This window comes from Petaurus breviceps, unplaced genomic scaffold, assembly GCF_028583685.1.
Source record: "Petaurus breviceps papuanus isolate PSGF00001 unplaced genomic scaffold, PetGlider_PUasm1.0 688, whole genome shotgun sequence".
Taxonomy (NCBI): domain Eukaryota; kingdom Metazoa; phylum Chordata; class Mammalia; order Diprotodontia; family Petauridae; genus Petaurus; species Petaurus breviceps.
In genome coordinates this window covers 8542977-8568978 of record NW_027186457.1, presented here as the reverse complement: position 1 = coordinate 8568978, position 26002 = coordinate 8542977, and the positions used below count along the sequence as shown (strand labels likewise).

At 37.6% G+C, this 26002-nt stretch overlaps 1 long non-coding RNA gene across 1 annotated transcript in view; it reads left to right on the top strand.

The window, feature by feature from the left end:
- The window catches only part of LOC138174246 (uncharacterized), a 142828-nt gene extending 138956 nt beyond the window's left edge, over positions 1-3872 (top strand). The window contains exon 3 of the long non-coding RNA XR_011171648.1: positions 3695-3872. This is a non-coding gene — a long non-coding RNA (uncharacterized lncRNA). The remainder of the gene's footprint in view (positions 1-3694) is intronic.
- Positions 3873-26002: the final 22130 nt, after the last annotated feature.

The window sequence follows — 26002 nt, the reverse complement described above, 5'->3', positions numbered from 1 at the left end:
CCAAGATCCAATTAAGTAAGAATAATAATAAACATTTATTAATATACAATTAAATTCAAGAGACTCTGCTGAGTGAATGGGATAGAAAGCTTAGCAAAAGAAAAAAGAAAAGAAAAAGGTCCTACCCTCAGGGATTTTACTAAACTCTAGTGACTGTTAGTGGAGGAGTCAAATCATGCATCCATGTAAGTAAAAACCAGAAGTAAACAAAGTAAAATAAAGAGGAACAAAGAGCTAAACAGAGTGCTGGACCTGGGGTCAGGAAGACCCGAGTTCACATTTAACATCAAACACTAGCTGTGTGACCCTGGGCAGATCACTTAATCCTGCTTGCCTCAGTTTCCTCATCTGTAAAATAAGCTGGAGAAGGAAATGACAAATCATTCTGATATCTCTGCCAAGAAAACCCCAAATGGGGTCGTGGAAGACAGAACTAAAATGACTCAACAACAACAGAAGGAGATGCTAGCTGAACTATGCTTTGAGAGAAGCTAGAGATTCTATAGAGTAGAAGAGAGGAGGGAAGACTTTCCTGATATGGTTGACAACTTTTTGAAGAGGAACAGACATGGGAAATGGAAGGTTTTATGTTGTTTTTCAGTCATGTCTGACACTTGGTGACCCCATTTGGGGTTTTCTTGGTAGAGATACTGGAATGGCTTGTCATTTCCTTCTCCAGATTATTTTACAGATGAGGAAACTGAGGCAAGCAGGATTAAGTGACTTACCCAGGGTCACACAACTAGCAAGTATCTCAGGCCAGATTTGAACCCAGGAAGAGAAATCTTCCTGAATCTAGGAGCAGTGCTTTATCCACTGAGCTGCCTAGCTCCCCAAGTTGTCTTTGGGGATCAACTGTTAGATTAATTTGACTAGAACAGAGAATATGTGAAGGGAATGATATGCAATGACAGAAAACATATATGGGAGGGGCCCAGGGTGAAAGATGTTATATGCTTGGTGGAAGATTTTGTATTTTATCCTTGAGGCACTAGGGATCCATTAATGGTTTTTGAGTAGAGGCTACTTTATGTGCATCAAAGCATTGTTGGATGAAAGGACCTAATGGATTGCAGATTTAGAGAGAGATGAGACATCTCAGAATATCTAGTCCAATATCCTAATTTATACATGAGGAAAATAAAGCAGAGGGAGGTTAATTCATTTGCCCAAGGTTATACAGGTAATAAGCATCAGAGTAAGGATTTGAACCTAGAGTGTCTGCCTCTAAAACAGGTGACTTAAAAAATGCTATTTTATTTTTCCCCAATTACAAGTAAAAATAATTTTAACATTAAAAAAATTGAATTCTCTTCTTCCTTCTCTTTCTTCCCCCCTTCATTAAGAAGGCAAAGCAATTTGATACAGGTTATACATGTGCAGTCATGCAAAACACATTTCCATGTTATTCACGTTGTCAAAGAAAACACAGACAAAAAAACCCCAAGAAAAATAATGCAAAGAAAAGGTATGTTTCAATCTGTATTCAGATTCCAGCAGTTCTTTTTCTGGAGATGAATGGCAATTTTCATCATAAGTCCTTCAGAATTCTTAGATCTCTGTATTGCTGAGAATAGCCAACTCATTCACAATTTATTATCATAAAATATTTCTGTTACTGTACATAATGTTCTCCTGGTTCTCCTTATTTCACTTTGCTTCAGTTCCTATAAGTCTTTTCAGGTTTTTCTGAGAGCATTCTGTAAAGCTGGTGATTTTTCTGCTGGTCCATTCCGAATACTGAACTTACTTTGGTCCATTCATGATCTTCTTTGCATCTGTCTTTATCTAGTCATGATTATGTATTGATGTGTGTTGATGGGCTATAGATGAGTTACTATTTTTAATTTTTGTCCAGACTTGTGATTTCTCTGGTGTATGTGATTCCAGATGAAGAAGCACCCCCTACCAAAGCAGTCAGGCAACTGGTCTGCTACTTAAAGTTTTGGAGGGTTGCTGTTGTCATTAAGAGGTTAAGTGACTTGCCCAGGTTCACATAGCCTATATGTGTTAGAGATGGGTCGACATTTCCTGACTCTGGGGCCAACTATTTCTTGCAACAATTCCTCTTGAGTTATCATTTATGTTATATATTATTACATAGCTATTTAGTTTAGTGGAGGAAATCTCATCTCCAATGAAATTAATGATAGCTGACATTTATATGGAGCTCAGGGCTCGAAAAGCCTCACACTACCTCATGTGAACTTCACTGCCTTTCCCCATGCTACAGGCATTACTATACCCATTTTATAGATTAAAGATCAATTGGTAAGTGACTTTCCTAAGGTCACAGAACTAGTATGTGACCAGAATCAGGATTCAAATCCAAGTCTTCCTAATTCCAAGTAAAACTCTTGAACTATAAAACCATACTGCCAGTCTTGTAGAGACCCTCTCCTACATTCCACTAAAAGGTGAAACAAGTAATAAGTTCCATTCATTAGCTAAAATGTGGATGCAAATTAATTATGGCTTTTGAATAACGTTGGAACTTCTTACTAAGTCTAGACTTTTTTTTTATCTTTGGGAGAGATATATCTCACAACCCTTTGCAGAGGCCATCCTTACCTCTTGTCATAAAGTCATATATAATGCTAAGGAAACCTCTATAATTTTTCCAGACAAATCTAAGTCATGCCAATAATAGAGTATTTCATGTTGTGAGAAAACCAGACGTAACCATGGAGCTGCAATGTCTCTCACGGCATGTTTAGAGATGTATTTTGTTTTACCAAGCTATTTGCACATTATCTCACTTCATCTGAATTTTATTTTTCACTTAGTGACACCATCTAGTGTAGCTGCTCCTGCAACCATTTTGCAATCAACTTCTCCATCTGTTTTTAATTTTTCTGAACCTTAGCATTTTTTTTTTGGTGAAATACATCCCATGAGCTTTTCCAAAGAAGGACCACAATTTAGCACCTGACTAATGATTCTAGAGCACTTATTTATTTATTTGTGCTTTATTAAAGGCAACTAACTTCTCCGATGAATGAACTGAAAAAGAGTTTATAAATAGCTCACATGGTAAATCCTTGGAAGGCACATCAGGAGTATCAAAATAAGCAACCTGTTTATACTCCTGCATGCTTTCTCTCCCAATTCTTTCCCAAAAGACAAATGTGGAGGTGGAAGACCATTTTGTGGCTTGGATTTTTGCTTTCTAAGAAGGTTGGCTCTATGAATTTTTTCAATAAAACTAGTGAAAATCACAAACATAACTTTCTTTTTGCTAAAGTGGTCAAGAAGAGTTGAATTTCCGAGTAGTATTGCCAATCTATTCAAAGATGTCATCCAGAACATTCCAGAAGAATATGGGAGTGGAGGAGGGTCTTCTAATGGTCATAAATGAATGGGAAGAAATAGGTGAAAAATCAGCCTTCCTCAATGAAGGAATAATACCCAGGTACTGACAAGAAGTCCTGCACCTCCCTCACCGTGTTCATTAGTGGAATGATTGGGAGTTGGGGAAGTACTCTGACCGAAACCAGTCAACATTCAGAAGCCACAGTTATTGTGTGTTCCGCTCAGTCATTTAAAAATGTTACTTCACGTTTTTGGTATATGTTGTCACATATTTAGCACCATGTGAAGCCTTGACATCTTCTCTAAGTCCTAAAATAAGATGAGATCTGTTTTGCCTGAGTGAGATACACATGCAGCTCACATGGTTTTGTTTTTGAGGCAGGTAATTGTACATGTGGCGGCAGATCCAGTTTCTCATTGGAATGGACATTGACAACAGAGTCTGGGAAGTTGTTTTTTGTGGAGGAATGCTGATTGAGGTGAATTCAAAGCTCTGCTGGGGAGTGTGAGTCCTCTCCACACCCTTTGCTCCAACAGATCTGTTCTTGCTTGGGTGCACACAGCTAAGGTAACTGTTTTACTGTCCTGTCCTGCATCATAGGCAGGGATCTGAGTCACTGACTTCCTTTCAGAAGTTCTAACATGCCTCACACTGGGAGTGTATAACTAATGTTTAAAACACTTTCCAAAATCCCTTTCTTAGAGAGCCTAGAGGAGTGCCTTATACGTACTGGAATGTGCTTTAAGGGATGAGCTTTAAGGAAGAAAAGTAGTGTCGTTTTTTTTAATCCATTAAAAATCCATTTCGTGGATAGTCATCGTTAAAGAATTTAAGATCTAGGCTTCCTTGCATGTGAAAAAAAAGAAAAAAAACCCTAACCCTCTCTGTTCTTAGCTAGGGCAGAAGACAAAGTCTTCTGCCAGAAAAAAAAGTTGAACTCATAGGCTCATAGATTTTGAGCTGGAAGAGTACTAAGAGGTCATAGAATACAATTCTTTTATTTTATATGTGAGGAAACTAAAACTGAAGGAGGTTGTGACCTTCTCAAGGTGACACAGGCAGTGGGGATTCCAGTCATGGTCCTCTGACCCTAAATTCAATGCCATTATTAGAAGAGAATGGTAAGGCAGGATAATGTAAATTTAAGAATGAACAAATCACTTAACTGGTTTGGAAATCTGACTTTGTTTCTCTTTGTCAGGGAGTTTACTATGGGAATTATTGATGACCCTGAATCATCTGGGATCAAGGCAGGTGGGTACTGAAATACCTTGTCCCAGAATGCATTGCAGCTAGTTTACCAGATGAAAGAAGAATAATGTGCCCAGAAAGTGCATGGTTAGGAGATGCCTAAATTTTATAGGGCTGGTTATGTAGTATTTGCCTAATTTAAGTAATAAATTCACAGCATATAGACAAGTATCTTTGATGGAGGAAGGGTAGTGAAAATGAGGGAGAATGATTGTAGGCAGATTTTGCCAGTGTGTACTTTTCCATACACTGAGATACCGAAACGATACAGTGTGGTATAGCAGTGGAAAAATCACTCGGCTGAGGGATCAAGGGATAGGCTAGGTTCAAACCTTTCTGCAATGAGCTTTGTGGCCAGGAGCAAGATGCATCTACATGTCCTGCTACCACATTAGTGATTAGATCTGCTAAGTCTCTTGCACCTTTTTGATTCTGTGAGTTTAATTCCTTTACTTGACATATCATCAGTCTGATGGAATATTTCAAGACTTAGTGTTTTATTGTCCATTCATTTTAAATGTTGGTCTGCCTTATATAGTGGTAAACTTATGAGAATAGCATATACATATACATGCACATACATATTTAATTTTTGTTACAAACAATATTTTTGTAAATAGAATCATTTCAATTATGTAGCAATTTTTTTTCCTTCTTCTCCTTCTCCTTTCCCCCATCTTCTTCTCCTCCTTCTTGTTCTCATCCTCATCTTTCTTCTCCTTTTCTTCCCCCTCTTCCTCCTCTTTCTCTTTGTTCTTGTTCTCATCCTTGTCCTCTTCCTTCTCTTTATTTTTTTCTTCCTTGCTTCTTCTTTATTTTCCTCTCTGTCACCTATGAAGGCCTTAACTTTCACTCAGGAAACTCTATAAGACTGCAAGTTTCAGAGAAGGTATTTTTCTTCATCAGTAAGCTGAACCTTTCCATCTGGGAGTTTTCTGTGCCAATAAAATTGAAGGTCCAGTCCCAATTCCTTTAGATAGGCACACAGATGTCACAAAAGGATATCAGATTTAAAAAATAATGATTCTATATACAGAATACTAGTATACTGCCTAAATAATTCTAATTTGTTAATAAGTAATGGGAAAGGAAGCTGCCATGTTTTATCTTTATCATCAATTATATCACTTGCATGCATCCCTTTCCTTCTGTTCATGGGGCCATCATTACAGTTTGCTCCCAAGTCATCTCTTATCTTGACTAATGGAGTAACCTTCTAGTTGCTCTTCCTACTTCCAAGCTCTCTTATTATTTAAACCATCCTTCACACAGCTGCCAAAATAACCTCCTCAAAGCACAGGTCTGGCCAGGTCTCTCTTCCTTAGGAACCTCCATTGGGTTCCTTATTCCCTTTAGGACAGAGTGCAATCTATCTTCTAGCTTGGCATTTAAAGTTCATGTGGTGTCTCCAGACTATCTTTCTAGCCATTTCTCCTGTTTCTCTATAATCCAGTCAAACTGGCCTTGTATTAATTCCCTAAGCTGAACATTCTTTATTCCATCTTGTATCTCCATGGCTTTGCAGAAACCATCCCATACCTGTAATGCACTATCTTTTTACCTCCACCTCTTAGAATTCTTAATTTACTTCAAGTATTTGTCAAGGTGACACCTATGGAAAACCTTTACTAATTGTTATTGTTATCCGAATTCTTTCCCTCCAGAATCATCTTATGCTTATTTATCTCTTAATATGTTATACCCTTCAGTAGATGATAAACTTCTTGAGGACAAGGACTGTTTTCTGATTATTCCCTGCCTGGTTCTAGTCCCCAGCCTTATACAAAAGGAGTGATGGATCGGTGGTTATTGAGTTGGTTTTTTCTGTTTAGAATGCTCTTGCTTTAAAAATTGCTCTTAGGGGGCATGCCCCAGAGAGTCGAAGGATCTTTGCCCAGCTGTTCCTATCCTCTGATTAAGAGAAGGATGCTTCTCCTTTTAAGTAGATCAAAGACATATAGTTTGGAATTTGGAATGCGAGTACTAAGTGGGAGTGAATGTTAAGCTACTTTAACTTCTAAGTGGGGGAAAAGTATACTTCTTACAATGTCTCCTTTCTTAGAAAGAAGCATCGTGTAAAAAAAATTCATTTATTACATAAATATATATGGAGCAGGTGTTTTTTTGTGAAAGTTTTCCTCAGCATAGTAACATTTCTAGTATTTAATTCTCTATTACAAAATGTTAACTATTTGGAGGGACTTGAATTAATATATTTTGGACTTTCATCAGAGAGACTTAAGCACAGCTGTGGACTGACAGTTGTCATGACCTTTTGGACCATGTGACCTTTGATAATGGTTAAAGGATTTCTGTCCATTAGCTCCCTTCTGGGCACACTTAACTCCCTGACCAGACTGGACACTAGCCACTTCAATAGAATCCTCATGAACACATCTTCGAATTTCTTAGTCCCTTAACCTTCCCTGTGACTGTCTCGGAAATCCTTAGCTATGGTTCCTCCTTAACAATAGTGCATAAGCAGCCCCATTTTTCCTCTTTTTATCCATTTAAAAAAATCTATGGCAAGAATACTTGTTTTGAATTCAGGGGAGTTGGATATAAAACCTGATTTTAACTTAGTAGCTGTCTGACCATGGGCAAATCCTGACTCTCCTGTTTGCCTACTTACCTGTGAGCTTGGACAAGTAATTTCACAACTCTTGACCACAATTTCCTCATGTATAAAATGAGAATGTTGGAGCTGTTCCCTAAGTTTCCTTTTAGCTTTAAACCTATGACCATAAATTAGTTAAATCACTTATTTTCAAATTTTCCCTTTCTATTGGCTCATTTCCTACCTACAAACATGCCCATGTCTTTTCTAGTCTAAAAAACCCTCACTTGATCTTCCATTCTTGATAATTATCATCCCATTTCTCTTTTGCTCTCTGTTAGCTAAACTCCTGGCAAAGCTTGTCTATAATAGGTGCCTCCACTCTCTCTCCTCGGACTGCCTTTTCTATCCCTTACAATCTGGCTTCTGACCTTATTCCAACAAATTGGCTGTTTAGAAAGTTACTAATGATCTCTTAGTTGCCAAATCCAATGCCCTTTTCTCAATCCTTACCCTTCTTGACCTTTCTGAAGCCTTTAGATACTCTCTCCTCCTTAATACTGTCATCTTTCTAGGTTTTTGGGATTCTTCTCTCACCTGATTCTCCTATTTGTATGACAATTTCTTCTCCGTCTTTTTTTTTGTTGGATCCTTCTCTAGATCATATTCTTTGCGATAAGTATTCCTCGGGCTTCTGTCCTAGGCCTTCATCTCTTTTCCCTTTATACTACTTTATTTGATGATCTCATCAGGTCCTAGAGATTTAATGACCAGCTCTATGCTTATGATTCTCTAATTTACCTATCCTGCCCCAATCTCTCTGCAGACCTCCAATCTCACATCTCCGATTCTCTTTCAGACATTTAGACATCTGAAACTCGCTATGCCCCAAATCAAACTTGTTATCCTCTCACCTAAACTGTCCCCTAGCCCCATACTCCTTTATTGATTACTATAGAGGGCAACACCATCCTCCCAGTCCTCCAGGCTCACAACGCAAGAGTCATCCTGCATTTCTCTCATCTTCCATATTCAATTTGTTGCCAAGACTTGTCAATTTATTTTGGCAACATCTCTTGTATGTACCCCTTTCTCTCTAGGCCCACATCAGCTCATGCCTGCATTATTTTAATAACTTGTTGTTGAATATGTTTCACTCAAGTCTCTCTACACTACAATTCATCTTCTATTCACCTATTAAAGCGGTTTTCCTAAAACTCAGGTATGATCTTAACACCCCCACTACTCAATATGCAATATGCTCTGTTTGACTATTCAAAGCCCTTTATAATGGCTTTTACTATCTTTCTTTTTTTGAGATAAAATATTTTACTCTTTTCCAATTACACATTAAAAGAACTTGCTACATTCATTTTTCAAAAATTTGAGTTCCCACTTCTCTATTTCCTTCCCTCCTCTTCCCTGTTCATTGAGAAGACAAGTGATTTTGATATAGATTATACATGTATAGTCATGCAAAACGTATCTCCACATTAGTCATATTGTAAAAGAAAACAGACAACCCCCCCCCAATAAAATAAAAAAAAGTATACTTTGGTCTGAATTCAGACTCCATCAGTTCTTTCTCTGGAGGTGGATAGCATTTTTTTTTATCATAAGTCCTTTGGAATTGTCTTAGATAATTGTATTGCTGAGAAGAGCTATTCATTATTGGTCATTATGCAATATTGCTGTTTCTGTGTACAATGTTTTCCTGGTTATGCTTACTTCACTTTACATCAGTTCATGTAAATCTTTCCAGTTTTTTCTGAAAGCATACTGCTCTTCATTTCATATAGCATAAGAGTATATATGTCATCACAACCATATGCCACAACTTGTTTATCTGTTCCTCAATTGGTGAGCTTCCTCTCAATTTCCAATTCTTTGCTACTACAGAAAGGACTGTTACAAATAATTTTGCATATTATAGATCCTTTTCCTTTTTTGGGGGTGGGGTGGGAGAGAATCTCTTTGGGATACAAAACTAGTAGAAATATTGTCAGGAAAAGGGTATGCAGCTTTATAACCCTTTGGATATAGTTCCAAGTTGTTCTCCAGAAAGGTTGTCTAAGTTCACAACTCTACCAACAGTACATTAGTGTCTCAATTTTCTCACATCCCCTCCAATATCTGTAATTTTCCTTTTCTGTCATATTAGCCAATCTTATAGGTGTGAGTTGGTACCTTATAGTTGTTTTAATTTGCTTTTTTCTGATCAGTAGTGCTTGAGAGCACTTTTTCATAGGTGTATAGATAGCTGTGATTTCTTTTTTTTCTGAAAATTGCCTGTTCATATGTTTTGATCATTTATCAATTGGGTAATGACTTGCATTATTATAAATTTGACTCAGTTCTCCATATATTTGAGAAATGAGGTCTTTATCATAGAAACTTGATTTAACCCCACACCCCCACAGGTTTCTGCTCTTCTTCTAAACTTGGATGCATTAGTTTTATTTGTATAAAACCTAATTTAACTGTGCATTATCCTCCATCCTAGTTTTCCTCCTCTTTATCCTTCTCTCTCTCTCTCCCTTTCCTTCTCCCTCCCTCCCTCCTTTTATCCTGTCCCTCCTGAAAAGTGTTTTCCTTATGATCACTATCTTCCCCCAATATGTCCTTCCTTCTGTCAGTTGTTTCTCCCGAACTCTTATCCCCCTCCTCTTCTACTTCCCTGTAGGGTAAGATAAATTTCTATACTTAAATGAGTGGGTATATTATTCAATGTGATGAGAGTTAGGTATAAAGGTTGCCTGCCCACCTTCCTCTTTTCTGTAAAAGCTCTTTTATACCTCTTTTATACGATATGATCCACCACATTCTTCCTTTTCTTTACCCCATTCCTCTTCTTTCTCATCCCTTAATTTTATTTTTTTTTGTATGTCATCCCATCATATTCAACTCACATATGTACCTCTGTTTATGTAAATTCCTTCTAACAGCCCAAATATTGATAAAATTCCCAGGACTTACAAGTACAGTCTTCCCAGGTAGGAAAGTAAATAGTTTAACCCTATTGAATCTTTCATGATTTCTCTTTTCTGTTTACCTTTTTATGCTTCTTTCCAGTCTTGTATTTGAAAGTTAGGTATTCTACTCTGCTCTGGTCTTTTCATCAGGAATGCTCAAAAGTCCTCTATTTCATTAAATATCCATTTAACCCCTAAAGGATTATACTCAGTTTTGCTGAGTAGGTAATTATTGGTTGTGATCCTAGCTTCTTTGCTCTCTAGAATATCATATTTGGAATATTGATATTCCAAATACTACAATACTTAAATGTAGAAGGTGCTAAATCTTATGTAATCCTAACTGTGGCTTCATGATATTTGAGTTGTTTCTTTATGATTGCTTGCAATATCTTCTCCTTGACCTGGGAGCTCTGTAAGTTGACTATAATATTCCTTGGAGTTATGATTTTGAGATCTCTTTCAGGAAGTAATTGATGAATTCTTTCAATTTCTATTTTGCCCTCTGCTTCTAAGAGAGAAGGGAAGGTTTCCTTGATATTTTCTTGAAAGATGAGGTCTAGGATCTCTTTTGTATCATGACTTTTAGATAGCCCAATAATTCTTAAATGATCTCACCTGGATCTATTTTCCAGGTTAATTGTTTTTTTTTTCCAATGAGATATTTCTAATTTTCTTCTATTTTTTCATTCTTTTGATTTTGTTTTATTGCCTCTTGATGTCTCATGGAGTTATTAACATTCACTTGCCCAATTCTAATTTTTAAGTTGGGTTGCTATGGATTGGTAGGATCTGGACAGACAAATTGGATAGAAAGAGAAATTCTAGATAAAGAGATCAAGATGATTGGACTTATCAACTCTCTAAAAATTCCTCCTCTCATTATTGTATTTCATTTTGTTCCCTTCTCACTTGCATCTTTAATCTCTCTTTTGATTGGTTTATTTCTTTCTGTCTACAAGATGCTAAGGTATTTTTGAACTAAAACTTCTTTTCCTTCACCTATCTTGATCCTTCAGTCTTCCTGGATATTCCCATCTTCTTCCCCATGAGCAGAAGTCCTTAAGTCCTTCCTATTATTTCAATTCATCACCTGATTTTGAATTCTCTTGCCCTTATATAGAATGAATCCCAAGTTGTAACATTTCAGTGTTGGCACCTTAGAATTTTTCAGTAAATTGGATTTTTCTGTTCCTTGGCAAAATGAATGTTAGGTAACTCCGCTGCCCTTTTCATTTCCTTCTAGGCTGATGATTATTCTTGGAGAAAAAAAAGGTAAGATTGGGCCTGAATCTTTTCAATATTTAATAGATAGTTTTTCTAGTATTATTATAGATTTTCCTCCTCACATTTGGTTTGGCTTGTCTCAGAAAGAAGAGATGTTAAAGTACATTTTGGAAGTATGTCCAGAAGTAAATTGTAGATTCTAGGTGGGAGTCTATACAGGCTTCTTCCTTTTGGTGGAAACTTCACATCCAGGATGTTCCTAGCGTGAAGCCAGTTGACAAGACACTGGTCCTTCATGTCTGAAAGAATTGATTCATTTGCCCTGTGATTGGTTGGCATATGATTAAAGACAGCAAGTGTGCTAATTATTCCATAAGTGTTCTGAGTCTATTGGCTAAAATTATTTACGAATTCCTGTTAGTCAAGAGACTATTTTTAAACTTTTAATTTTTTAAGAGATAAAATTTCTATAGTTCTTGGGTCCATAGTCAATGTAGTTACTTTCTATTACAATGTTTGCTCAACTAAAAATCCAAATTTTAAGAAACCATCATTTAATGGATTAAATATTTAAGCAAGTCCACCATTCTCAGCATATTCACCAGGAAAAGTGGGAAGTCATGTAACTTGCTAATGACTGTGGCAAGTCAGTAGACATTGCATTTGCTTTTCACTTTGGGAAACTGAAGAGAAGTCTAATTAATCTGTCATATAATAGCCCTCAAAATGCTTTATCAGAGCCATCATATCCTTCTAGAATCTTCTCTTCTCTAAATTAAACGTGGCTACTTCCTACAACAGATCCTTAGATGGCCCTTTCCAACTAGTTTGCCCTTTTCTGGTCACTTTCCAATTTCTCAATGTCCTTAAACAGAATAGTAGAGAAAGTTTACAATACTCCAGATGAGTTCTGACAAGGGTAGAGTTCAATGAGATTATCACCTCCCTCATTCCTTAAACCTATACCCTTTTTTATTCTACCCAAGATCTCATTAGCTTTTCTGGCTCCCATTCCACACTGCTGACTCATATGGAATTCACAGTCTATTAAAAAGCTTAATTTTTTCAGTCACACTGTCATCTAACCTTAGGTCTAGACCAGAGTCAATGGCCCTTGGATTGCCCACCCACCATTCCATCTTCTACAGGAGTGACAAAAAAAAAATGCCAAGGGGCCCGCAGGAATAAGAAGACAGTCCTAGTTTACTGAAAGGGAGGGGAAGCAGAGAAACCTTGACCAGAGGCCACCTGGAACTAACCCCCTCTTTGTACCCAGACCCAACTGATCTAGCCTTTAGAGAACCAACTGTTGTTATTCCTAAGTGAGGAATCCAGTTTGCCAGTTTCCATTACCTATACTGTTACAACATGCCAGAAGCTATTTATCTTGGGGGCCTTATGTGATTTTGAGTAATATTCACACATCCTACCTCCAATTTACACCCTTTACCCTGGAGTTTTAAAGATCAGCAAAATCTCACTGGATTCTGCTGAAACTTCCCTGGACCTATGATGCTTTCCAAGGCATAGACTTCTGTTGGGACAATTCCATTAAATTTAAGCCTTCCCTTCATAGAGCAAAGAGAATTCTCTTTGTCCCCATAGATCTGTTCCAATCATTTTTTCTCTGTTTTGAAGTCCTCATTTTCTTGTTCATTATCCACTCACCATTTTAAATGAAGATAAGTGGTATTAAATGGAGGTTGGCCTTCTCTTAGCCCAGTGATATGCATTTATAAGATATGGGTTATTTTTGCATGAGACAGTATGGTTTAGTGGGAAGAGAACCAGCCAGAAACAGGAAGAGCTACAAGACATGTGCTGGCTGTAAGACTTGCTTGACCAATTAGGGCTCCAGGCAATCTTCTAAAACTAAATATTTCAAAGGAGAAATTGATTCACATGGGTAGAGGGTGTTCCCTAGACCAGTGAAGTTACAGGTTGAGTTTCTACCTCTAGGTTCCTTAGTATATCTTTACACTATTCAGGTCCTTCCAAGAACAAAGGTGGAGATGGTGTATGTGAATACAAATGTGTTTGTGTGAAAATAGGCTACAGCTACTTACATCGAAAGCATCAACAAATATCATTGCTTATGTACACAAGACACCCAATTCTTTTGACTTTTCTTGTTTGTGCATGTGCATGCATGTGTGTGTGTGTGTGTGAGAGAGAGAGAGAGAGAAAGAGAGAGAGAGAGAGAGAGAGAGAGAGAGAGAGAGAGAGAGAGAGAAATGATGAGTTGTTTCACTCATATTACTGAAAGAATACTTGGAAATTCAGTCAAAGAAGTCAGATTGGTTGTTTGTACAGAAACAGCCTTTGTTTTCACTCTTGGTAGTTGGTTCAGCCTTTTCTAACTTTTAGATGATGAATGAGGAAAACAGACCATGTATAAACAGTAATCACACTGTAGAAATAGTAATGATACTGAAAAGAAATACCTAATTTCAATAAAACAAGGATTCTGTTACTAGCTAATAATTTTATGTTCATATCTTAAAGAAAAGCTTAAATGTTTATTTTCAAAACTCAGAATCGTATTATGACAAATTATACTTTAAAAATCCTTTTATAGTATTTTATAATGAGACCCAGCATTGTTTAGTGACAAAGGAGTCAAGCATGGAATCAGGAGGCCCTAGGAGCAAGTCCAGCAATTAGCACAGTGCTGGGTACATTGGACACAATAAATGTTTGTTGATTGATTATTTGTCATAGACTAGCTGTATGGTCCTAGGTAAGTTACTTCATCTTTCTTTTTCCTAGGTAATACTGTAAGTTGAAGAAGAGTTGAGAGTCTTTAGCAGAAGGGGCAATTTCCTTATTGTCAACTTCCTACATTGATGGAGCAAATTCCAGATTGGGTCTCCTTCCATCCCCTCTCCCTTTAAAATATATTATATACACATGTTTATCATGGGCACATGAAAGTAGATATTTATAACTTTATTTTTTGAAATGTATATAATAATGAGAGAATTTAGATAATATAATAATATATAACAACACATCATATATAACATTCTACATATGTAATACTAGAAGAATTTCAAGAAACTAATCAATAAAACACTTAATATCAGTATTATCAAATATAAATAATTGTAAAATTCCACAAAATTATGAAAAAATGAAGCAGAAAAAAGGAAACAAGAGAAATTCAGGATATCAAGTGGGAAAAATTGTACAACTTTTAAAGTTAAAATTGATTAGATCTCATTTCTCCTCTAAAACTTTTCATGTTTGTTATTGCAACATTAATGTTTCATGACATAATGGTGTAGACTTAAAATAATACAAGATTATAAAACAGTAAAAGCAAATGTTGTGAATCCATTGAAATGACTTAATTTTGGAAGTTCACCTCTGTGACTTTATTTACAAATGAAGCATGGACCTTGTAAATCTATACATCATAACAGGAACAGAGTTCTAGGAGGTTCTAAGGTCACGTTGTTCTTGGAAAAAATTGTAACAAACAGAAGCTCAGCTACTAACTTCTATAAATATTTATCAGATAAGTCTTCTACCCATGGGAGATTAAAGTACTGTGGGATTTGGATATGAATGCACAACAGTCTGATTTTTACTGAATTAATTAACCAAAAAAAATCTTTTGACTTAAAACTTTCACTTTGTGCCAAAAACAGTGTCATATTTTGGGAAGCAATGAAAGTTAATAAAAAATTATGCTCATTCCTCACAAAATTATTGGACTTTGGTATTATAATAACTTTTACTATTGTAATAATTTAACAAATTAAATTCTGCTTCCCGATACACTTTGGTCGACTGAAAGGAAACCAAGTGGGACATACAAGGTATATAGCATGATAACTTCATAGATTTCAACGTAAAGCATATTTTAACCCATTTCTTTCCCCTTGTAAGCTCTTAGTATGTTGTACCAAATATCTCATTTTCAAGGTCACCTTGATTTAAGTGAGTTATTACCTATTTTAGTCATCAAATTATTATATTTTTTTATGAGTTTTTTCTTTTCATCAAAGGAAAGTTTAATTTGTTAAACACCCTTCAAAATCCTGAATTTTCCTGACATTCACAATAAGGAAGGTGAAACACACTTTTTAATTTAAATATGATAATGTGAGACTGTGCAAGAACCTCAGGAGAGTTCCAAAGGATTGAAGGAAAGGTTAGTAGTTTTATTTCAGTGATTCTTGCCCTTTTTTGTAAATATGCTACTGTATTTTTGATCTCATTGAATGCACCTTATTCCCAAAATTGCTCTTGGTAATTTGAAAATACACGCACACACATCCATATATGTATATATGCACATAGATAGATAGATAGATAGATAGATAGATGGATATATAGATGGATGGATAGATAGATAGATGGATAGATGGATAGATAGATGGATAGATAGATAGATAGATAGATAGATAGATAGATAGATAGATAGATAGATAGATGATGGATGGATGGATGGATAGATAGATAGATGGATGGATGGATAGATGGATGGATAGATGGATGGATAGATAGATAGATGATAGATAGATAGATGATAGATAGATAGATGATAGATAGATGGATAGATAGATGGATAGATAGATAGATAGACAGATGGATAGATAGACAGATGGATAGATAGATAGATAGATAGATAGATGATAGATAGATGGATAGATAGATGGATGGATAGATAGACAGATAGATGGATAGATAGATAGACAGACAGATAGATGATAGATAGATATGATTAAAAATTTTTTAACTTTTTAAAAAACACATAGACATTGTGACATCTGTGACTTAATAGAAAGTTAATATGACTCACTGGCTAGAAATCTGACCTCAAAGTTAGGGAGATATGGCTTTAAGGTCCAGTTATCAATTTATAATATACCTATTGACTCTGTTACTCTAGGCAAACCACAGCATTTTTTGATGCTGTAGGCAACTCTGTAAAACTATAAGTTGTGACACAAAATAGAATTCTCTTTGTCTCCATTTTTACTAATTTTGTCTCAGTCCTGAAGCTTATTCCAGTGGTCATTATCTACCCATAATTTCAATGAAAATAAGTGGTGTAGAGATAAGTAGTGTTGCCTATTGCCTTTTTTAAAGATGGATTATGAGCTTCATAGTAAATGATTCTAGTAACCAGATATTTGGTAGGTGCTTTGCTGTTGTTTGCTGTTATTGTTATATGGAAGCTAGGGTCTTCCAGATGCTCCCATTTAAGGAAGATATTGTGGTAAATTGCATCAAGCTTCAAGGCAATACAGAGCTTCCTGGAACAGATATGTGATCACTCAAGGGGAGGTTGACTTGTCCACCCACACAGGAAAGACCAAATTAATAAAAATAATCATTACCCAGATTTTAATATACATTTGAACACATACCCCATAGAACTTATCCAACAGTATACATGCTTGTAGGCATACACAATATATATACACTGCATGTATACAGGCATGCATGTACATGCATATGTACATACATAAATGCACATATATACAATGGACAATGAGCTGGGCAGGAGGGGAGCAGGCTAGATTGCTTTTAGAAAATTGCAAAACAATTTTACTGACAAGTTTCCCATAACATTAAAGTCCTCTCTTATCAATATAAGTACTTAACCAGGGTTAGTTACTATATGGCTATAATACCTGGAAAACCACTGCTTCCATAGAACTAAAAATGACCACCATGCAGAAGGTAATTGTAGAGCCAATGCAATATTCACAGTGCCAATGGTCACTATAAGTACACCTGCAAAGTGCTCAATTGCAAAATATAACAGACTCTCCATATAGAAGACAGAAGCAAAACACTTACCCAGACACCAGAAAACTGAATCCCCAAACTGGGTAAGCCAAATCCATAATAGTAGAAAAGAAGTTAATAAGCCATAACACCACAGAGAGCCACACCATCCTTTAGCCTTCCCACAAACCAACACAAGCCTGACTGTCACAGAAGGTGGTAAACAACCAACATTTACTCACAAGCCTATCTCCCTCCGATGTGTCCTCTCCTCCCACCATCTAGTTGCTCTGACTCTCAGCTTCTTGTGGGCTCTGCTCCACCCTTCAGCAAACTCCTCCCACCACAGGCTCCATGTGATTGCATTCAACCTATTAGGGGGCAGGGCATATCTTCAAAGCAGGGAAGGTCTTCAGATGTTCATTACCATTATAGGAATGAAAGGCCATAAGGTGGGGGTGGGAAGGGAGGGAGCAGACTCTAACATGAAACCCACGAGGGTTAAGGCTGACAGGTGGACACCCAGAGTGCTGCCCTATGTCCCTCATGATGTCAGGAGAAAGTAAATAATGCTTTGGGTAGACAGCCTATCATGAGCTTTTGGAGAAGATAGAGATTAAGGTGGCAGAGGATGTGTGTTAGGGGAGGTAAGTGCCAAGTTAAAGAGATCACAGAGGCAGCCAAATATCTGAGAGAGTATTATTATCCAATGAGCTCCATCTGGAATGTGAAAGCATTTCCCTTTCTTGATATTCCCCTTTTCTGTTGTTGTTCAGTCACTTTCAGTCACGTTTGACTCTTTGTAACCCTGTTTGGAGTTTTCTTTTGTACCTCTTTATTGTTTGACCCATTCTGTGTGTGTGTGTGTGTGTGCCTGCCTCCTTTACCAAACTCTTGACTCATTTTTCATGATTTTCATGCATCATTCTTATTTCTCTTCCCAATTTTCCTCTACCTGTCTTAGTTGATTTTTAGAATCATTTCTGAGTTCTTCCATGACCTGGGGCCAATTCATATTTGTATTTTTCTCTTCCCTCTCACCATAATAATTTTCTATAGTCAGGACCTTTTCCCCCCTGCTGTTTGCTCATTTTTCTAGCGTGTTTCTTGACTTTTAACTCTGTGTTAAAGTAGGGCTTTGCTTCTAGAGTGGAGGGGGAACTGTCCCAAGCTTCAGGATGTTTGTGCACCTATTTCAAAGATAGTTCTGGGAACCTGAATTTTTCAGTTTTTGCAAGGTGGTGTGATCTAGGGAGAAGTGTGTTTACTACTCCCCTGGCCTGTGCTCTGTTCTGTGAGTGACCACAAGTACTCTTTTCCACCCTGGAACTATGACCAGGAGCACAGTTACCCTGTGGACATGAGCTCCAGTGTGCTAGTGTTCTTCCATTCCCTGGGACTGAGACTCAGAACTGTGACCCAGATCCAAGTATTGTCAATGCAACAGAGTCCTGTCCCTGGAGCTGGTAAAGGGACCCCTGTAATCTCCTTTCTTACCAACTGTCCAACCCCATTATTGGCAGGGGGCTGAGAGGTGCACTGTCACTGTGACCACTGATTCAGTCACTCCCCAAGGCCTTTTGCTGGGGCATATCCTGAACCAGATTGCACTCTACTCTAATCCAGGTACAACAGGCCTTTCCTGCCAACCTTCTAAGTTCTCTTGGGCTGGAAAATTATTTCACCCAGCCCTTCTCTGGGTTCTGTCACTCCAGAATTTGTTTTGAGGTGCTATTTAAAGTTTTCTGGAGGGGTTCTGGGGAGAGCTCAGGTGAGTGTCTGACTTTTCTTTGCCTACTTGGTTCTACCCCTGACCTGTATATAATGAGCATCATTGCCCAGTAGGCTGGAACATGCGGTGTCTTTTATTTCCATGTCACTGTGCTCAGTTTCCTTATCTGTAAAATGAGATTGTTGGATCATACTCCCTATAATGGCTCTAAATTTATTAAACTATAATTTCAGAAATCTGCCACTGCCTGTATTCCCACTAAGCTGAGGCCAAGTGTTAGGTGCGCTGATAAAAATATTTCTGGTGTAAATATTGCACTTAGATTATTGTTGGTTCTTTCCCTGGTGGTATCCAGGTAGGAGTACGGCTAATCAACGTAGGCATTGTGATTTAGTGATGAGAGTATTTTCATGGTGCTTTAAAGTATACAAAGGGCATTACAAATATTAGGTCATCTTGTTCTTGCAGCAGACCTGTAAGGCAAGTAGATGCAATCATTATTCACATTTTACAGATAAGGAAACTGAGGAAAACAAAGGTTAAGTTACTTGTCCAGGGTCAGACAACCAATAAGGGTCTAAGACCACATTTGGACTCATTTCTTCCTGACTCCAATTCCAGTGATCTGTCAACTATATCATCCAACTTCCTCTAAGCAATGTATCCAATGTGTGCACAACCCAGGGCATTTTCAAAGAGTTGGTAAAAATAATATAAAATAAACCAGTATAGAATATGATAAGATAGTGTTTTAGGTGGTATGTAATATAAGAATCTTTGTGTTTATATATATTTGGCTGTATTTTAGGTGGTTGTAATAGCCTTAGAACAGAGCTATTTATTTTGTCCTAACAGAAAGTAGAGGGTCAGCTATGTGAAGCAATGGATAGAATGCTGGGCCTGGAGTCAGGAAAACTTATCTTCATGAATTCAAATCTGTCCTCAGACACTTATTAGCTGTGTATGACCCTGGGTAAGTCACTTAGCCCTGTTTGCCTCAGTTTCCCCATCTGTAAAAATGGGCTGGAAAAGGAAACGGCAAACTACCCCAGTATCCTTGTCAAGAAAACTCCTAAGGAGGTTTCAAAGAGCCAGACGTGACTGAACAACAACCTAGAGTTAGCTGGCTAGAATTATTGAGGCAAATTCCTTTGTTGTTTCAGGGTTGTGGGTTGATGACATTGCTAGATCTTACAAAAGTGTACTGTTGACCCATCAGGCTAGAGAGCAGGATGGAGGATGGATCAGTGCAAAGCTATTATCATCCTGGAAAAACAACTCAATGGGCCATGGCCTACCTCACATGGACATGTTATATTAGATGAGAATTGCTTTGCAAACCTTAACATGCCATGGACATGCTAGCAATTATTAGAATGGCCTGCCAACACCAGGCCAATAGCATCATCTCCCTATGGAAAGAGGACAATTTTCAACAATGTCAGTTTCCAAGGGAAGGGTGCTTGTGTATTTCAGCATGGGTGAAGTTTGCTTTTAAAAACTGGCATTTGGTGAACAGGGTTGCAACTGTACAAGAACTGAAATGTGACTTATTGGCCATGACATGTAGGTACGTGCTTGGAAAAGTTTCTATTTTTGTGAAGCTGTAGAAGACGCCCATTTCACTTTGGCTACATCTGCCCTCTTTGGATTCCAAGCACAATTGTCTTGATGAATGATTGCGACTTGAAAAGCTCCCCATGGTGAAGTTGAATTCCACAAATACAAAACTGATTGAGTATATTTGTTGCAGTTATTTTTGATCATGTTTGGCACCCACAGATCCCAACTGTACATTTTGTGTATCTTTCCCCTAGCCTTGATGTCCAATCTCTTTTCCTAGTTCACTACCCTCATCATGTTCACTTATTTAAAATAATTCCCTTTTCATTATGAACTTGACAGGCATTCACAAACATGAACATTTCTATGTTTAAAGTTCAGGAAAAGAAGAATGTATATGAAACCATGACCCTCCACTTCATACAGTTTTTAAGTATATATTAAATTTTATTTGACAGTACCAGCATGATCCTGATGGTATATGTTCTCTAAATTTCATTGTTTTCTTATATATGTATTTTTCTTCTATATATTTTTAAAGGTTTCTTAGATATCCTTTTCTTTTTTCTATCATGGTCACTACTCACTTGTTTTTCTCCACAATGCTTCCCTATTGAAAAAATGAAAGCCTTCTGTTTTTAAAAAAAAATAGAGTCCAGAAAAACTACTTTATATATTATCTTGTCTGAAAATGGACATTCATTCTGCACTTCTAGTTGAACATCTTTCTGCCATCTTCAATCTTCTAGAGTCATTGGAACAAAGATTTAGAGGTAAAAGGTGTTGTTGGTGTTGGCTTTGGTAGTGTTTTAGTCCTGTCTGATGCTTTGTGACCCTATTTGGGGGTTTCTTGGCAAAAATACTGGAATGGTTCTACCATTTCCTTCTCCAGTTCATTTTTATAAATAAGAAACTGAGGGAAACAGGTTTAAGTGACTTTCCCAGGGTCACACAGCTAGTGTCTAATTTGAACTCATGAAGATGAGTCTTCCTGATTCCAAACCCAGTGCTCTATTTGTTGTGCCACCTACCTGCCCCAAAGGGAGCCTTAGATGACACTAAGTCCAATACTTAATTATACAGATAAGGAAATGGAGACGCAAATGAGCTATGTGATTTACCTAAAGTGACATAGCTAATAAATATCGAAGGTAGGGTTTGAGCCTGGATTTCCCTGACTTCAGGTGGGGGGGGATGCTATCCACTATATGGTCATTGCATGGGGTAGTCTTTCAAAGCTGTTTTCCTTTACATTTTTGTAGTTATTATATAAAGCATTCTCCTGTTTCTATTAGCTTTACTCTGTATCAGTTCAGAAAAATGTCTTCCCAGGTTTCTCTAAATTCATTCCTTTCATGTATTTTTGCAGCACAATAATTGATCATTAGATTCATCAGCTATTTTCCATTTGATGAGCACTGATTTTAAGTTCTTTGATACAACAAAAACGCTATTAAACTTTTTTTTAAGTGATCCCTTTCATTCTGCTCTGGCTCTGTTTTATGTATATACCTCATCAAGTAGCATTTATTAAGCACCTGATCTCTATCTGGAACTGTGCTAAGCATCAGAGTTACAAAGACTGGCAAAGAAGAATCTCTGGTGTCACGAAGTTCAGAGTCTAAAGGGGAGCTAACATGCAAATAACTTCTCTATACCAGAGGAGTTGTAGATCACCCTCAGAGGGAAGACACCAGCATTAAGGGGGATTGGGAAAGGCTTCTGGGAGAAGGCAGGATTTTAGTTGGGACTGGAAGAAAGTGAAGCCGGGAGACAGAGATCAGGAGGGAGGGAATTTCAGGGATGAAGGACAGACAGCAAAAATGCCCAGAGTCAGAAGATGAAACATTTTGAGTAACAGCAAAGAGTGTATGTGTGCGCATGTGTGTGCGTGCGTGTGTGTGTGTGTGTGTGTGTGAGAGAGAGAGAGAGAGAGAGAGAGAGAGAGAGAGAGAGAGAGAGAGTATAATAAGACTGGAAAGGTAGCAAGAGTCAGGTTGTGAAGGATTTTGAATGTCAAACAAAGGGTTTTATATTTCTGGAGGTGATGATATGATACATGATTATGGAGGTAGTAGGGAACCACTCAAGTTTATTAAACAATGGGATGTCGTGATTGAATCTTTTTGGAAAATCAATTTGATAACTGACTGGAGAGTGAGCTAGAGGGGAAAGATGTGTCAGGAGAGTAACCAGAAGACTACTGCAATAGTCTGGGTGTTTAATGATGCACCAGGGTGGTAGTGTTAGAGGATAGAAAAGGGCATATACTACAGATGTAACAGGTAGAACCGACGAGACTTGCCAACAAATTAGATATGGGAGTTGAAAGTGAAGAATGACACCTAAATTATGCTCCTGGGTAATTGGGAGGATAAAGATGCCTTTGATAATGATGGGAAAAGTAGGAAGATGGTAAGGTTTTTTTGGGGGGGGAGGGAGGAAAGATATTGAATTTAGTTTGGGACATTTTGAGTATAAGATGTCTATGGGAAATTCAGTTTGAGATATAAATATATCTCATCCTATCACCAGCACTTTGGAGATATGAGACTGCACTTAGGGTTGTATATCATCAGTGATGCTAATTGAATTAATGGGAGTTGATGAGTTCATGAAGCAAAATGGTATAGGACAGAAAAAGAAGAGAGCCCAGGAGAGAGCCTTGGAGATCATCTACAGTGAGTGGGCATGACCTAGATGAATAAGAAGAAATGGCCAGACAGGCAGGAGAACTAGGTGGATGTAGTGTTTCAGACACTTGTTAGGAGAGAGTATCAAAGAGAAGGGGTGATCACAAGCCGAAAGTCAGCCACTGGCTGAAGAGTGTTCTTGGTTAGAACAGCTCACGAGGCACCATCAGTAGGGTGTGTAGGTAGGAATGGTATTTTTGTCTGTCTTTGTATCCCTGGCATTTTGCATAGTGGCTGGCACATTGTTGTTGTGGTTAAGTCGTTTCAGTCATGTCTGACTCTTCATGACCTCAATTTGGGGTTTTCTTGGCAAAGATACTGCAGTGATTTGCCATTTCCTTCTCTAGCTCATTTTACAGATGAGGAAACTGAGGAAGACAGGGTTAAGTGACTTGCCCAGGGTTACATAGTTACTAAGTATCTGAGACCAGATTTAAACTCAGGAAGCTGTGTCTACTGAACCACCTAGCTGCCCCCACCTGGGACATGTTAAGCATTTAAATGCTTGTTGACTGACTTGTTAGAGGGATGGGCTGCCAACTTCCTCAGTGAAAACAGTGCCCTCATAGACATCAAGTATTTGAAACATTGAAGTATACTTTCTTTGCAATTAGACTGTATCACATTAGGCATCAAGAGATGCCAGCCGGGCTGTGTTTTCCTCGTCTGTCTTGTCATTAAATCTCAGTACAGTGTCATATCTTACGATAAAATAATAGCAGATAACATTTATATAGGGCAGCTAGGTGGCACAGGGGGTAGAATGTCAGGTCTGAATCAAGAACACTCACCTTCCTGACTTAAAATCCAGTCTCAGGCACTTAATATCTGTGTGACCCTGGGCAAGGGTCACTTAACCTTATTTGCCTCACAGTTCCTCATCTGTAAAATGGTCCGAGGAAGGAAATGTTAAACCACTCCTGTATCTTTGCCAAGAAAACCCCAAATGGGGTCATGACTAGAATGACTGAGAAGCACCAGCAAACATTTACATAATGTTCTAAAGGTTTGCAAAATGCTTTACACACATCTCATTTCATCTTCACAACCACCCTTGTGAGGTATATCATGCTATAGGCATGATTTCCCTCATTTTACACATGAGGAAATTGAGAAGACTCAGGAATGCTAAAGGATTTCTCTTGGGCCACACAAACTCCCACAAATAGTTCACATTTATATAGAAGCTTAAGGTTTATGCTTTCTTCATAACAGCCCTTTGAGGTAGATAGTATTAAGAATTAATATCATCCTCCTTGTCCTCACTTTATATAAAGAAATTGAGGTTTTGATGTCCAGACAGGGCCACAAAGTCAATAATTCCATGGAATCCTAAGAGGTGGCCAGTTAGTACGGCACCCTTATTTAATAAGGGGTAAAATGAGGTTCAGACAGGTTAAGTCCACAGGTAAGTGACTTCTGCCCTGTTATAATAAGTTTAATACTCTTTCTATTATATCTCCAATTCAGCTAATAAACAGCTGAGGTGGGATTTAAACCAAGAGATTCCTGAATCCAAGACCAGCCCTCTCTCCACTATGCCTGAGGAAAAGTTAGCAGTCAGATTGTTTTCAGCATTTGTGTTGAGTGGTCAGTAATGCTTTTATTTTGGAAAGTTGGATTAGTACTGGGAGCTCACCTTATGAAAACCAATCCTGTGGTCACTTTGCATAGTGGCATCAATCTAGGTCTGTGGCTATGTAGCAACATGGGCCATAATCCTTCTTAATTTAGAAGAAATCTTTTAGGAAGCAAGAGGAGGATGGAGCCCCAGGAAGGGAGATTTGATGAAGTCTGCTGGTAGATTGGTCTACTCAATGGACCCATGGAGCTCCCAAACACCTTTGAAGGAAAAATGGTTGATCATATATTTTCTTTGCCCTCGTACAAATCTATTACTTTATACAGTGAGCTTTACAACACTGCTAATGCTGCTTCATGATATAGGTATATTTTTTTTGGCTGGCTTTAAAGACCGGCACTTTCAACCACATAAACCCAACCAGAGCTCACATTAACTCACACCTTAATTTTAATTTTCCCAGATGTTTTTTATTTATGCAAAATTAGATGCCATTTTGAAAACTTGCATTTTTAATGAGGGTGTTTTTTTTTTTTAAGATTCATGGTTGGAATCTCAGAAGGGATTTCTGTTTTGAAGGCATTATTATTTTTCCCTCTCAACAGTATCTTTACCAAGCCGATTAAATAAACAGAAAGAAGGACTGTGTTCTCAAGGGTGTGTTTTTTAAGCATCCCCCCAAACCTGCAAACTCGATTTTTATTTTTAACTCAATGGAATTTTGCTGCTAATTGTAGAAATGCACAATGGCTGTCTTATCCATGATAACAAGGTTACTTAGTTTATTCTGTGCTGACTGAACATGCTTATTCATGGAAACTAAAAGGCTGGCCTTGCTGAGCTGTTCTTTATCATTTCAAATGACAACTTGTCTCTTAGTCAGAAATAGAAATTGGGTATCCAATGGACCATTGCTGGGTGCAGGGTTCCCCAAAGTTGGGGATTACTATGGTAGCAAATGATGCCTTTGGGGAAGGTGCAAATGTTTTTACATTGAAGCATCTTAAGGGACAGAGGGTTTACTTTTTTTCCCTCTTGACAACAAGAACATTTTGCAAACATTTATACCAGCAAACCTTCCTCGGTGTATCTACTGCTTGCTAAAAAAGCAAATTTTATTTCTTTGGCTCACTTGAAGTTTCCATTTCGTTCTAAGCCAGAGAACAAGGCATTTATTTTGGACACCTCTGCTTGGGCAGTTAAGATGCTGTAAAAAAGAAATCTTGGGTTAAAAAAAAAGACAGAAAAAAGAAAACCTCATTTTTATTTCAAACCAAACAACCATCAATTAACAATTATTAATTAAGGTATTATTATTAGGCTAAGTGCTGGGGGTACTTCACCTCTCAATGAGGTATGTCTAGGTA